The sequence below is a fragment of the Dendrobates tinctorius genome, unplaced genomic scaffold, assembly GCF_039654945.1.
Source record: "Dendrobates tinctorius isolate UK_male_01 unplaced genomic scaffold, ASM3965494v1 ptg000019l, whole genome shotgun sequence".
In the NCBI taxonomy this organism is placed as follows: domain Eukaryota; kingdom Metazoa; phylum Chordata; class Amphibia; order Anura; family Dendrobatidae; genus Dendrobates; species Dendrobates tinctorius.
The window spans coordinates 78,496,716-78,510,390 of NW_027361687.1; the positions used below are offsets into that span (position 1 = coordinate 78,496,716).

The following is a 13,675-nucleotide window of genomic DNA, read 5'->3' on the forward strand; positions in this document are numbered from 1 at the left end:
GTTATATGTGGCATTATATTGTAAAGTTTCCTGAATGCATTTGGCCAGGAAAAAAAGGGCAAGGCATGGTTAATCTCATTATACAGTTATCTGCTCTTACAGTGAAATCCCGTGATTTTGAGTTTCTTTGTAGAAATTGATTTTGATAAGTCTAAAGAACTACAGAATTCTGTGAAGGACGACGCTGCATTCTGATGGGAGGGGGGGAAGGATGGCGCTGCGCAGTTTCTTCTCCCTTCGCTCTTATCTCTGCTGAGTGTGAGCTGTGCTCAAAATTCTCTGTAATTCTATCCATTTTCAATTAACTTTATTAGATTTCAGGGTAACAGTAATGTATCTTTAGTTGCATTTAAATGTAGATGTGACACTTATAAAAAGGGGGGGGGAGACGGGAGGGGGGGGGAAATTTGGAATGAGTTTAATTGTTTTATTAGACAAACAAAGGTCAAAACAAAGGGAAAGAGGAAGAAAAAAGGGGGGGGAGGAGGGAAGGGGAGGGGGGGAGGGAGGGAAATATAACAGTAATGTTACAAATATGAAATAAGTAGAGACATATATCTAATTATAACAGTACAGTCACAAATAAAATTGCAGGTACAAAACATGTATTTAATACAAAAAAGGAAAAGAAAAACTTAACCATTGTTTAGTAAAACAATAGTATCGTTAGAGATTTGTTTAGAATAAACAGTAGTGCAGATAATCAAATTGGACTAGGAGTAGGAGAGAGACCAAGGCTGAAAACTAGGAAGCGCTAAAATCTGTCCAACATTTCCATCTCTTACTATAAGTTATATAGTAGTTGTTTGCAGTAGCATGGCTTCTTTCGTAAGACTCGTGAAGATTCATTTTATCAATAATGTCGTTAATTTTGGGGATTGAGTCATCTTTCCAAAAAAGTGCTATAGCATTTTTAGTTATTAAGAATAGATGGATAATGACGGAGCGATGAGAGGGATGAATATCTTCGAGATCAAGGGATAGCAGGGCTTTATGTGGAGTTAAAGTGATTTTAGTTTTGGTGATTTCATCAATTAAACCAGAAATTTCAGACCATAAAGGTCTGATTTTTGGACAGTCCCAAAACATATGGAGTAAACTACCTATTTCACCACAATTTCTCCAGCATTCAGGGGATCTACCAGGAAAAATTTTTGCTAGTTTAAAAGGGGTGAAGTACCACCTAGATAAGATTTTAAAGTATGATTCGTGAAGATTTGCACAGATATTAGACGAGTATGTTAATTTTAATGCTTTGGACCACTGTTGTTGAGTTCTTGAAGTGTTGAGGTCCTTTTCCCAGTTAAGCATAAAGGTAGTTTTTTCGGGACTATTACTAGAGTTAAGAAAATCGTAAATGTTTCTAGATTTCCAATAATACTTATTGCCAGGGTTACATATGAGCAAACTAGTGGAATCTGTTATGCATGTTCTTTTTTTCAAAAGCTTCTTAATGAGTTTTTTTAAGTTAGATAAAAGGTAAAAATCATCAGTGGCGAATTTAAATTTAGTTCGGAGTAGATCATCACTGATGAATTGTTTACCATCATGTATATCCACTAATTTTTTAATACCGACTTGTTTCCAATTAGAGGGAATTTCCGTCTCTAATATTAACCCAAAAATTTTGAGGGGTACATTTTTGATTTGTTGAAACTTTGAACCTTTTTTAGTGTGGATTTGGGATTTAGCTAAGTATTTCCAAGCTAGTAATGTGGCTGAAAATGTCAGAGGAAGATGTGGTAAGTTACTAAAAGATACCAATCCATCCAGAACCAATCTTGATAGTGGAGTGTTATTGTTCCAAACTCTCTCTATATCTGCCCAAATCGGACAGTTACCCTGACTGAACCATGATAAGGATTGTATTATGAGATTTGTATAGTAATAGTTAACTAAGTTAGGGAGGGCCAGACCTCCCTCAACCTTCCTCCTAGTAAGTGTTAGAAATGCTATTCTAGCTTTTTTTTGGTTGGAGATAAATCTGTTAACTAAGGACTGCAGTTGTCTAATATATTTAAGAGGAATGGAGAGAGGCAAAGACCTAAAAACGTAAAGTATCTTGGGAAGGGTAAGAAGTTTGAAGAGGACTATCCTCCCCAACCACGAAATTTCGTGCTTAGAGAGAGCATTAAATTCAGTTTGAGTGTTTTTAATAAGATTCTGCATATTTACTACTATTGTTTTGGCAAAACTCCTAGTTATGGAGATACCTAAATACAAAATTGCTTCTTTTTCCCATTCGAATTTTGTAATATTTTTAATACTAGAGATGACCTCATTGCATAAGAAAAAATCTAATATTTTGGATTTCGTATCATTTATTTTATAAAATGAGACCCTTGAAAATTCCTCAAAAACAGGGAGTACACCTTTAATTGAATCTAATGGGTTTGAGAGGCTTAATATAATATCATCGGCAAATAATCCTATCTTATACTGTGTCTCACCTATTTTGATACCCTCAATAAGCTCATTGGATCTAATTGTTTCTGCTAGAGGTTCCATAATTAAGGCAAAGAGTAAAGGCGAGAGGGGACAACCTTGTCTAGTACCGTTAGTAATCAGAATCTGCTTAGATAAATGGTTATTGGCATATATATTAGCAGAGGGGGATGAATAAAGTGCCATTATAGTATTTATTAATTTAGAACTAAAACCGAATTTGTTTAGAGTGGCGGTTAAAAATTCCCAATTGACTCTGTCAAAGGCTTTTTCAGCGTCTAATGCAAGAAGTAGTGACGAGATCTTTTTAGTTTTGATATGGTTAATTAAGTTAAATACTCTCCTGGTCCCATCGCTTGTTTGTCGACCACCTATAAAGCCCAATTGGTCTCTATGAACTATGTTTGGAAGGAATCTTTTCATTCTTGTAGCAATTATTTTTGAATAAATTTTAACATCTGTATTAATTAATGAAATGGGCCTGTAATTTTTAACAGATTCTGAGTCTCCTTTAGGCTTAGGAATTAAAGAAATGATGGCCTGTAGCATTTCATGAGGGAACTTCCCCGTCTCAGAAGCCTTATTAAAAACCCGAGTCAGGTATGGAGTCAATATCGAAGCAAAAGTCAGATAATAGTCGTTTGAGAATCCATCAGGACCTGGCGATTTCTTTGTTTTGAGTGATTTTATGGCTTCTAAAACTTCTAGATCTGAAAAGGGAACCTCAAGGGATGATAATTGTTGAGTAGAGAGTTTGGGTAGATTAAGACGCATGAGAAATTCGTTAATTTTTTGTTTACTTGGTTGCGGAGTACTTTGGTCGTCTTTAAGGTTATATAGTGAGGTGTAATAGTCAGCAAATTTATTAACTATATCTGCCGGATTGACTAGGGATTCACCGTTATGTTTAATTTTGTTAATTCTTTTCTTTATTCTATCCATCTTGAATTTTTGGGCCATAATCTTGGTCGGCTTGTTGAATGAGGAGTAAAAATTTGATTTCATGCTTTTGGCAAATTTTTCATATTCATTAAAGAGAATCGCCCTTAATTTGGTTCTAAGTTTGATAATTTCCAAGTGGAGAGTCGTAGAAGGTTGGGGTAAGTTTTTCTGAGTATCCTCTTTTTCTTTTAGCTCTAATTGTATTTTGTTTATGTCTTTTATATTTTGCTTTTTAATTTTACCAGAAATATGTATCATCGTACCTCTAATAACTGCCTTATGGGCATTCCAAATTGTAAAAGGGCATATGTCATCTGTTTCATTTTCTCTGAAGTAATTTGTAATGGATAATTCGATTTCCTTCTTTAAGTCGGGTTTATATAAAAGTGATGAATTACTTCTCCATAAGGGGTGGTGACCCGTTGTTCTACCTAATAGTACTTCACATAGAACGGGAGCGTGATCAGAGAAGGTTCTAGGAAGGATCTCTATCCTCTTAAATTTGGAAATAGAAAGAGAATCAGTGATAAAAAGATCTATTCTAGAAAAGGTCTTATGAATCGATGAGTAATGAGTGTATTCCAGAGAAGAGGTATTGAGACACCTAAAAATATCTAAATACTCATGATTAATAAGCCAATTACCCAACTCTGGAAATGCTGATCTGGTGGGAGAAGTGGAATCATATACGCCGTTAGGGACAATATTAAAGTCTCCAACCACAATCAATGTACCTTTTTTAACCTCTTGTATTTTTTTTTCCAAATTATTAAAGTAGCGCATTCGACCATCGTTAGGTGCATAAACATTCACTAGAGTAGTTAACTGGTTCTCTATTAAACAGATTAAAATCAGGAATCTACCCTCTGAATCAGAAAATTGTTCAACTACTTCAAAAGAAATAGAATTTTTAATTAAAGTAATCACACCGGCCTTTTTAGTTTCGTTCAAAGATTTAAATGAGTGAGGGAAATTCTTATTTTCTATCCCGGGATGCCCTGACCTAGCTAACTTCACCTCCTGTAGACAGATTATATCTGCTTTGCTTCTTTTGATCTCTCTCCACGTCCAGTACCTCTTGACGGAATTCTATCCATAAGGTACGCGCTGAAAGATTTGTGCATTTTAAAGCAACAGTACTTAATTGAAGTTGGAAGTTAAAAGTAAAATATGGTGCCTAATTTAGAAGGAAATTGCAAGTGATTGATGGTCATTGTAAGTGATTGTTTGGTCATTAATGTGTTTGAACCTGCTTCTAGTTGTGTGATTGATTTGTATAGCAAATTGTGTATCAACAGAGGAGGTAGCCGACTGTACGGCTGATAAAGTGGGTTAGAGTCCTATCACACCTGGGACTTCTTACTTTAGTCAGCAGGTTTTATTGTTGTGGGTGAGAGGCGAGGGTGAGGAGCCCTCTGGATATACCTTGGCAGGCTCACTCTGACTTGCTAAGTGTGGCCTGTAAGACAGAGGTCCAGGCACACTGGGAGGGCATTTCAGAAAAAAGGTGAGCTGTCTAAGGTTGAAATAGCCTTCCCACAACAATCCATGGAGCTGGGCTGGAAGGATGCAGGCCTGATCCTATTCTAGCCAGCTGATCTAGCGGGTGAGAGGCAGAGAGCCTTCCCGCTACATCCTGTAGGTCTACCGGGTGAGAGGCAAGGAGCCTTCCCGCTACACCTTGGCAGGCTCTCTCTGACTTGCTAAGTGTGGCCTGTAAGACAGAGGTCCAGGCACACTGGGAGGGCATTTCAGAAGAAAGGTGAGCTGTCGGCAGAAAAAGGTTGAAGCCATGGCAACTTTTTCTGTGTACCGTCGGTGCCCCCAATGAGATCCAAGAGAGCTATGCAAATTGAAAAAGACAGAGAAGAAAGGAAGCAGTAATACAGGTTGGACCAATTTAAAAAAAAAAGGCAAAAATACCACAGTGTGAATGTTTGGATGTACAAAAAGGCACAGACAAGGGAAGAAAATAGCAAGTGAATAAATGATGCTTGAGAATGAATGTGCAGCAGTGTGGAAGGTGTATTATGAATGTTTTGATTGACAAAGAGTAACCAGAGACTCAGACAAAACAGATGGACTTGTAAACACTGTGATCAGACTCAGACAAACCCAGACTGAATAGCTACTTGTGTGACCTGTGCTACTGACCTAAGCGAGTTGCGCTAAATCCTGTCCAGACAAGATCATATGTAGTGACATAAGAAGCTGACATAATAGAGTGGGTAGTGGGGACATTGACCTTTGAGGAGTAAGCTGACAGTAGACATCAGACGACCAACCCCATCAGTGCGACTAGAATAAGAAAGATGCAGGAGGTGTATTATCCCTGGAGCCCCTCTGACCAGCTAGCTTTGTTGAAACAGTTGCCTGACCCTGAAGACCAACCATTCCCGTTTTACAGACACATAAAGGAAGTACAGCAGACATATACTGTAAGTGTACCTGGGCAGACCTAGAGAGGTTGGTGAGTTTAAAGGCAGGTGACGCACTAGGACATATAATTAAGACACACACAGATGTGACAAAGAATCAGGCTTGGGGCATGGATGATAAATCTGCACTGTCTGGGGAGACATACTGTGAGTCACTAAGACAATGGGCTACAGTGGAACAATCAGAGCAGTCTGTACTCCTGATTAACGTGACACAGCAAAGAGGAGAGAGTGTAGAGATGTACTTTGGACGGTTACAGCTGAAATGGGCAGACATGGGGTACATTTGCATAAACCCACTTGATGTTAGAATACTGGTGAATGCATTCATTGACGGTATGAACAAAGACTTGCGAGACGCAGTACAGACAGCCAGACCTGAATGGAGACATGTAGATCCGAAAGACCTCCTTGAGGTAGCTAAAGAAATTGAGCAAACAAGGACAATAAGACGACCTGTCATGTATGCTGGAGCACAAGGAAAACAGTGGAGACGTAGTAAGGTACCAAGGGACCTAGAAACAGTGAGGTGCTGGAATTGTGGTACTTACAAAACTTATTGTTAGTGACAATACCCCTATGAATTTACTGGGAGCAGATGTGCTGAGTGCGATCCAGGCCACTATACAGTACTCTCCTGAGGGTATTACAGTCACAAGTCCCCTCTCAGATAAACATTTGTGTAAGATTACGGCAATGGTGTATATGACAAAAGCGGTGAAACTAACACCTGACACCAAAATGCCTGAGGATGAGGAAATGGGACAGGTGCCAGACACTGTTTGGGCAAGGGGAAAAACGGATGTGGGTCAGTTGCCCATTCCCCCTGTCATGATTAAAATGAAAGAAGGAACCACTCCCCCTTGTTTAAAGCAATACCCCTTGAGCCTAGCAATATCAATAGCCAAATCAATTGCCCCGAGCAGAGATATTAGAGAGTATGTTAAGGCAGGGGTTCTGGTGCAAAGAAACCCCCCCTTTGGACTGCAAAGATCTTCCCCCTGTGACACCACTTTGTATCCCATTAGGAAAAAAGAAAAAAAAAAAAAAAGGAACTCAAGGGTTTGCTGACACTTACAGAAAGGTTCATGACTTAAGGGCTATTAATGATGATACAGTGAGTGTGACCTCAATCGTCCCTAACACACACACACAATATTGTCACAGATCCCAGTAATGTCAAAATGTTTCACAGTCATTGATTTAGCAGGTGCATTTTTCTCTGTAGCCCTGCACACAGACTGTCAGTATCTTTCTCCTTTACTCATAGAGGTGAACAATATTGTTGGACAGTCCACCCACAAAAGGGGGAAAGAAACCCCCTGCCATCTATTCAGCAGCGATGGCAGGGATCCTTGAGTAGTGGCCATCACCTCATCCGCTGATTGTACTATTACAGTACGTGGATGACTCTAAGGGTTGCAAGGTCTCACGTGACAAATTACAGTATTACAAACAAAAGGTGACATTTGTTGGGACATTATATTGCCGAAGGTACCAGACACCTGACAGGAAACAGGCAATTCAAGATCTCCCTCTACCCAGGTCACCTAAGCATCTATGCATCTTCCTAGGTTTAGTGACCCGGGACCTCACACAAAATTGATTGTGTCTGTGCGGTAGGAGCAGCCGCACTACTAGGAAAGGCATGTGAGATCACACTGACGCTTCTTTTGACAATCTATTCCCCACATGACATCCATGCCATACTCCTACAAGTTCAACCAAAACATCTGTCTATGGCCAGACAGCTCCGACTTGAGTGTGCTCTACTAATTCCTGAGTATGTCACCCTCAAAAGGTGTAACGTTCTGAATCCAGCCACCCTCCTGCCTGTGGATTCAGAAAAGGGGGAATTGGTGACCGTATTAGTGAGTGAGGAAGGATACTTTGACATGACACATGAACATGTCTGCATAGAACTGATGAGTCAGGAGACAGTTGGGTTTGCACACGTTTATGAAAAAAACCTGTTCTTAATGCAGATTTTGAGTTTTTGTAGATGGCTCCAGATACCACCAGGATGGACGATTCTACACTGGATATGCAGTAGTATCCTCACATGAGGTAATCCAAGCTGAACCACTCTCTCCTCACATGTCGGCGCAGGAGGCAAAGTTGAAGGCACTCACTGAGGCATGTAGAGCCGCTGCAGGTAAAGTCGCTAATATTTACACTGATTCGAATTATGCATGGGGAATAGCCCATGATTATGGCCCTATCTGGAGAAGCAGAGCGTTCCTTACATCAGCCGGTAAGCCCATTAAAAATGCAGAGCTGGTGAAACAATTGATGGAGGCATTGATGTTACCAGTCCAGGTTGGCATTGTCAAGGTAAAAGCACACGCAAAAGGTGACTCCATGGAGGTAGAAGGCAACAGAAGGGCGGACGAGGCTGCTAAAATAGCAGCCAGGCGGCCTAGGAAGCAGTGGACGGTGGCGGGGAGTCAGCATATTCCAGCCACGCTGAGTTTAGATGTCCTGAAATCTCTCCAGCAACAGGCTGCCCAAACAGAGAAGGAACACTGGGGGAGACTGGGAGCTGAGCTGAACTCAAATGGAGTATGGGAGAATAAGGATAAGTTGTGCCTACCGAAGTCCCTGTTTCCGATTATGGCGCAAGCAACACATGGCCCCACGCACGCCTCCAAAAGTCACGTGTGCCATGGTGGATGCCTTCTGGATCGCTCCTGGTTTCAGTTACGCAGCCGCGAAACTTGTACAATCATGCCTCATCTGTGCACAGCACAACCCAGGTAAAACAGTAAAAGTCCCTAAGAAAGCGACACCTAGGCCTCTCTACCCGTTTCAGAGACTGCAGATTGATTACATACAGCTACCAAAGGTAGGAGTGTATGAATATGTCCTAGTATGTGTAGATCTCTTCTCTGCGGTAAAATCTGCAACTACTAAAACAACTGCAGACAAACTGATGACAGAACTGATCTGCAGGTATGGTGTCCCAGAAACCATAGAAAGTGATAGGGGTACACACTTCACGGGAGAAATAATGAGGGAAGTCATGCAGGCCCTGGGTGTACAGCAAGCATTTCATACACCATATAGGCCACAAAGTAGTGGGAAGGTAGAAAGACTAAATGGGACACTTAAACTGAAAATTCAACAGGCCATGGCAGAGACAGGAAAGAGCTGGGTAGAGTGCTTGCCTCTTGCACTCTTTTCAGTCAGACACACTCCAAATAGAAGACAGACTTGTCTCCATTTGAAGTCCTGTTTGGTAGTGCACCAAAGACTGGTCTGTACTTCCCACAGGTGCTGCAAATGCAACACGGGTCTATGACAGCCTACGTCCAGGCCTTACAGGAAAGACTTAATGTGGTGCATAAACATGTGTTCTCATCCATTCCAGATCCTAATGCCAGTGCAGATGTGCATCAGCTGAATCCAGGTGATTGGGTGGTTATACGCAGGCACATGAGAAGGAGCCTGGACCCACGATTTGACGGCCCCTTCCAAGTCCAGCTGACCACATCCACCTCAGTAAAACTGGAGGGAAAGCTCACCTGGATCCACGCCAGTCACTGCAAGAAGGTCCTGTCAACAGCAGAATGACTGTACTCCTCATCACCTTGCTGGCAGTGACAGGGTTACTGCACTCTACAGAGACACAGGATAAACTCTTAAATGCTGACTGGGACAACAAACTCATTCGGCATCATGCTCTTCTTATAAAGGACATGGAAGGACAGAAACCGAAGGACTGTTGGATCTGCACACACAGCCCTGTATCTGCGAGGACTATGCCGCACTTAGCCTTACCTCTGGAGCCATGGGAGGTATTAACCCCACACTGCATACACCATGAGACTTGGACTCAATCTAGGTTTTGGGGAAAAGATGTGCCCTGTGATATATCTGCCTCATTGGCTATAATCGGATGGGCCGCTAATCCCTGGTTTCAGTTTAATATAACGCGGCCTAAGGTACAAATGTGGTGGCGGGAATATGACTCAGATGTCGGAAATATGGTCGCCAGGAGGAGGACTGAAATCCCTCACTCAGACTCTATTCCCAATGATGGACTGTGGTTCAGTCTTCAACACACTGGAGCAGACACCTGTGGTGAGGACAATAATTGCTTCCGCATATACACTCGCGATCAAACACAGGTTAATGAGACGGTGTACCAGGATGGTGTTGAAGGCTGTAAAGCATCTACGGGTAAAATAATAAGGAAAGAAAGGGGTAAATGTACATCTGGTATAAGCGGAAAACAAATGAATAATACTTGGTGCGCCCATAAGCCTATGTCAGGACTTTTGAGTTTATACCAATGTATACAGACCCCTGGTCACGTTTGTGTTCTCCCTGAAGGAGTATTCTTGGTTTGCGGACATCGCACCTACAGGTGGGTGAGCCCAGACATAAGAGGGGTTAGCACTCTTGCCAAACTAACACCAGCCACTTTCATAGTTCCTCATAGTAAAATAGACACGGCAGCAGTCCCAATTCATACTTGGTATAGAAGGGCTGCAGACAATAAGCCCCGGCCAAATGGTAGGCCGCATCTAGTAGAAATGGGGATAACAAATAAAATATTCAGTAGTATGCTAATATACCCCTTCATAACACAAATGTGGGATAAATTAGTGGAAGCTACTGACTACCTGGACGATCAGATTTTCGAGATTCTTGAAGTTCTTAATGAAACTAATACAATACAGAGACAATTAATCACAGTTACTAACCAGCATTCTATAGTACTAGATTACCTGACAGCAAAAGGAGGAGGAATGTGTCAAATAATTGGTCCCACCTGTTGTGACTATATTGACCCTGCTGGCAATATCCAGATCGGGGCCGGTATAGACAGAATAGGTGAACTTAGAGACCAATGGTTAAAACAGCACAGCGCAAAGAGAGACTCCTGGTGGGGTAACACATTCTCTTTCCTAAATCCAGTAAATTGGTTTAATGGCTTAGCAGGATGGATTTTTGGCATTATATAGACTTGTATGCAAATTTTGTTGGTTTGCTTATTGCTTTATGTAGCCGTAAAAGCGCTAATATATGTATTACTTAAGCTACTGAATAATGTATGCATAAAAAAAGAATCTAAGGCTGAACCTTCTGTAGTGTACCATAGACCCCAGGTGGCCATTGCTGATGGGGAAAGTGAGTGTCCACACTGAGGGTGGATGGGCGAAGCAGGTAGGAAGCCCCCTTATGGGTACTAGACCCATGAGACAGTAGCTCCTATGTGGACATCAGCTGACCCTGTGGCAAAGGTTATACCATTTACAAAAGGGGGAAATTGATATAGAAGAGTTAATGGTTTGCTTTTATATCCCTTTAAATGCCTTTAAGACTTCAATTGCCTTTTGCCTTATTATTGCTAGAATTATTCTTATGTAGACTAGTAGTCTCTGTCTTCAAGGAAACTATACTTGTTATCATATTTATTCTCAACAACATGTTCTGGCTATATTGTAAACAAGATACGACCCTGAGGTGATGGTGGGGGCCAAATGAGCTCCACATATTGAGTCACATATTGCTGTAAATGGTATAAAAACATGTCTTATATTTCATTACGTCAGATAAAGTGATTTGACCACGACCCGTGTGTGTTGAGTCCTTTGTCTCCAAGCGCTTGTCATCAGAAGGGCGACAAAACCTCTCAATCCGGCCTCACTGGTGATCTGGAAAGATCTGACGCTTGGTCAGAACAAAAACAGCTACGACACTACCTTCAGCATCGCAGGTCCCATCTGTCTGAACCTTCCCTGCAGTATCTGACCCCGGGCCCTCCCGCAGTGTGGGTAAGTCCCCCTGCTCAGCCGTCGCAGTTCGCTTGCGCTAAGAAGATCCTGATAGTAAGGTTCCTTTTATTAAACCCTTTCTGACATTAGACGTACTATCCCGTCCATGTGCCCTGGGTCCGCATGCGCATGGACGGGATGTATGTCATGTGTGATCAGCCGCACTCTCGGGGGGGGGGGGAGCGCGGCTGATTGTGGGCGGATGTTAGCTGATTATCACAGCTGACACACAGAACAAAGTGCCAGGAGCAGTCACGGACCATTCCCGACACTTTAACCCCTGGAACACTGCGATGAAACATGATCACAGTGTTCTGGAGCCAGCAGATAGCCCCTCTGCCTTTGGATAGGAGACCCCTTGGCATGACGCGGGGTCCTGATCGCTGCCATGGGAACCGGATGTCATCATGACGACCTCCGGGACTCCGGACCTGAGAGACTTCCTGTCATGCGCAGTGAAAAACAAGAAGTCTCTCAGGTTAGTGTAATAGAAGCTGCAGTGCTGACAGCTTCTATAGCATTCTATGGAATGAAATTTAAAAAAAAAATGTAATAATTGTAAAAACGTTAACCCTTTCTCAAAATGGACGTACTATTCCGTCCATCTGCCCTGGGACTTAATGCCCATGGAAGGAATGGTATGTCATAAGCGATCAGCCGCTAATCGCGGCCCGGTGTCAGCTGATTTTCACAGCTGACACCCGGAACTGAGTGCCAGGAGCGGTTACGGACAACTACCAGAACTTTCACCCCCGGCACACTGCGAACAAACATGATCACAGCGTTCCGCGAGCCAGCAGAGGGGCTGTTAGCTGTGACAACCCCTCCGTCTTTGGATTGGAAACCACGCAGCATGATGCAGGGTCGCGATCGCTTCCATGGTAAACCGATGTGGTCATAATGACATCAGGGTTACCAGAGCTCAGAGACTTCCTGTCATGCATAAGTGTATGTCAGGAAGTCTCTGAGGTTAGTGACAAATCCCTGCAGCGCTGACAGCTTATATGGAATGCAGATCTGCATGCCATATAAGCGATCAGTCTGCACAAAATGAGTGTACCATAGTAGGGCACAGTGTTAAACATAGAATGAAAAAAAAAAATGTAAAATAATTGTAAAACTATATAAAAAAAATAATAATAAAAAAAATCAATATTTATTCTATCATTAAATCAGTATTTGAATAAAAATAAAAAATCTAAACAATAAAAGTACACATATTTAGTATCACCACGTCCGTAATGACACAACCTATAAAACTGTCCCACTAGTTAACCCATTTACTGAACACCATAAAAAAACAAGGCAAAAAAATGCTTTATCATCATACCTCCGAAAAAAAAGTGGAATAACACGCAATCAAAAAGAGGGATATAAATGAACATGTTACCGCTGAAAATATCATTTGTTTCGCAAAAAACAATCCACCATATAGCTCCATCACCGGAAAAATAAAAAAGTTATAGCTCTCAGAATAAAGCGATGCTAGAATAATTATTTTTTCTATAAAATAGTTTTTATTGTATAAAAGCGCCAAAACATAAAATAAATATAAATGAGGTATTGCTGTCATCGTACTGACCTGAAAAATAAAATTGCTTTATCAATTTTACCACATGCGTAACGTTATAAACGCCCCCCCAAAAGAAATTCATGAAATGCTGGTTTTTGTTCATTCTGCCTTCCAAAAATCGGAATAAAAAGCGATCCAAAAATGTCATGTGCCCGAAAATGGTACCAATAAAAACGTCAACTCATCTCGCAAAAAACAAGACCTCACATGACTCTGTGGGCCAAAATATGGAAAAATTTTAGCTCTCAAAATGTGGTGATGCAAAAACTATTTTTTGCAATAAAAGCATCTTTAGTGTGTGACAGCTTCCAAACATAAAAACCCACTATAAATAGTAAATCAAACTCCCCTTTATCAACCCCTTAGTTAGGGAAAAATAATAAAATAAAAAAATTAAGGTTTAGGGTTGGGGCTAATGCTAGGGTTGGGGTTAAAGTTAGGGTTAGGGTTGGGGCTAAAGTTAGGGTTAGGGTTGGGATTAGGGTTAGAGTTGG

The 13,675-nt window shown here is 41.4% G+C and overlaps 1 long non-coding RNA gene across 1 annotated transcript; it reads left to right on the top strand.

Moving 5' to 3' along the window:
* Nucleotides 1-4,479: 4,479 nt before the first annotated feature.
* Nucleotides 4,480-11,406, top strand: LOC141083077 (uncharacterized). The gene is made up of 2 exons (XR_012230644.1): nt 4,480-7,980; nt 9,196-11,406. It is a non-coding gene; the product is annotated as an uncharacterized lncRNA (long non-coding RNA).
* The last annotated feature ends 2,269 nt before the right edge of the window (nt 11,407-13,675 follow it).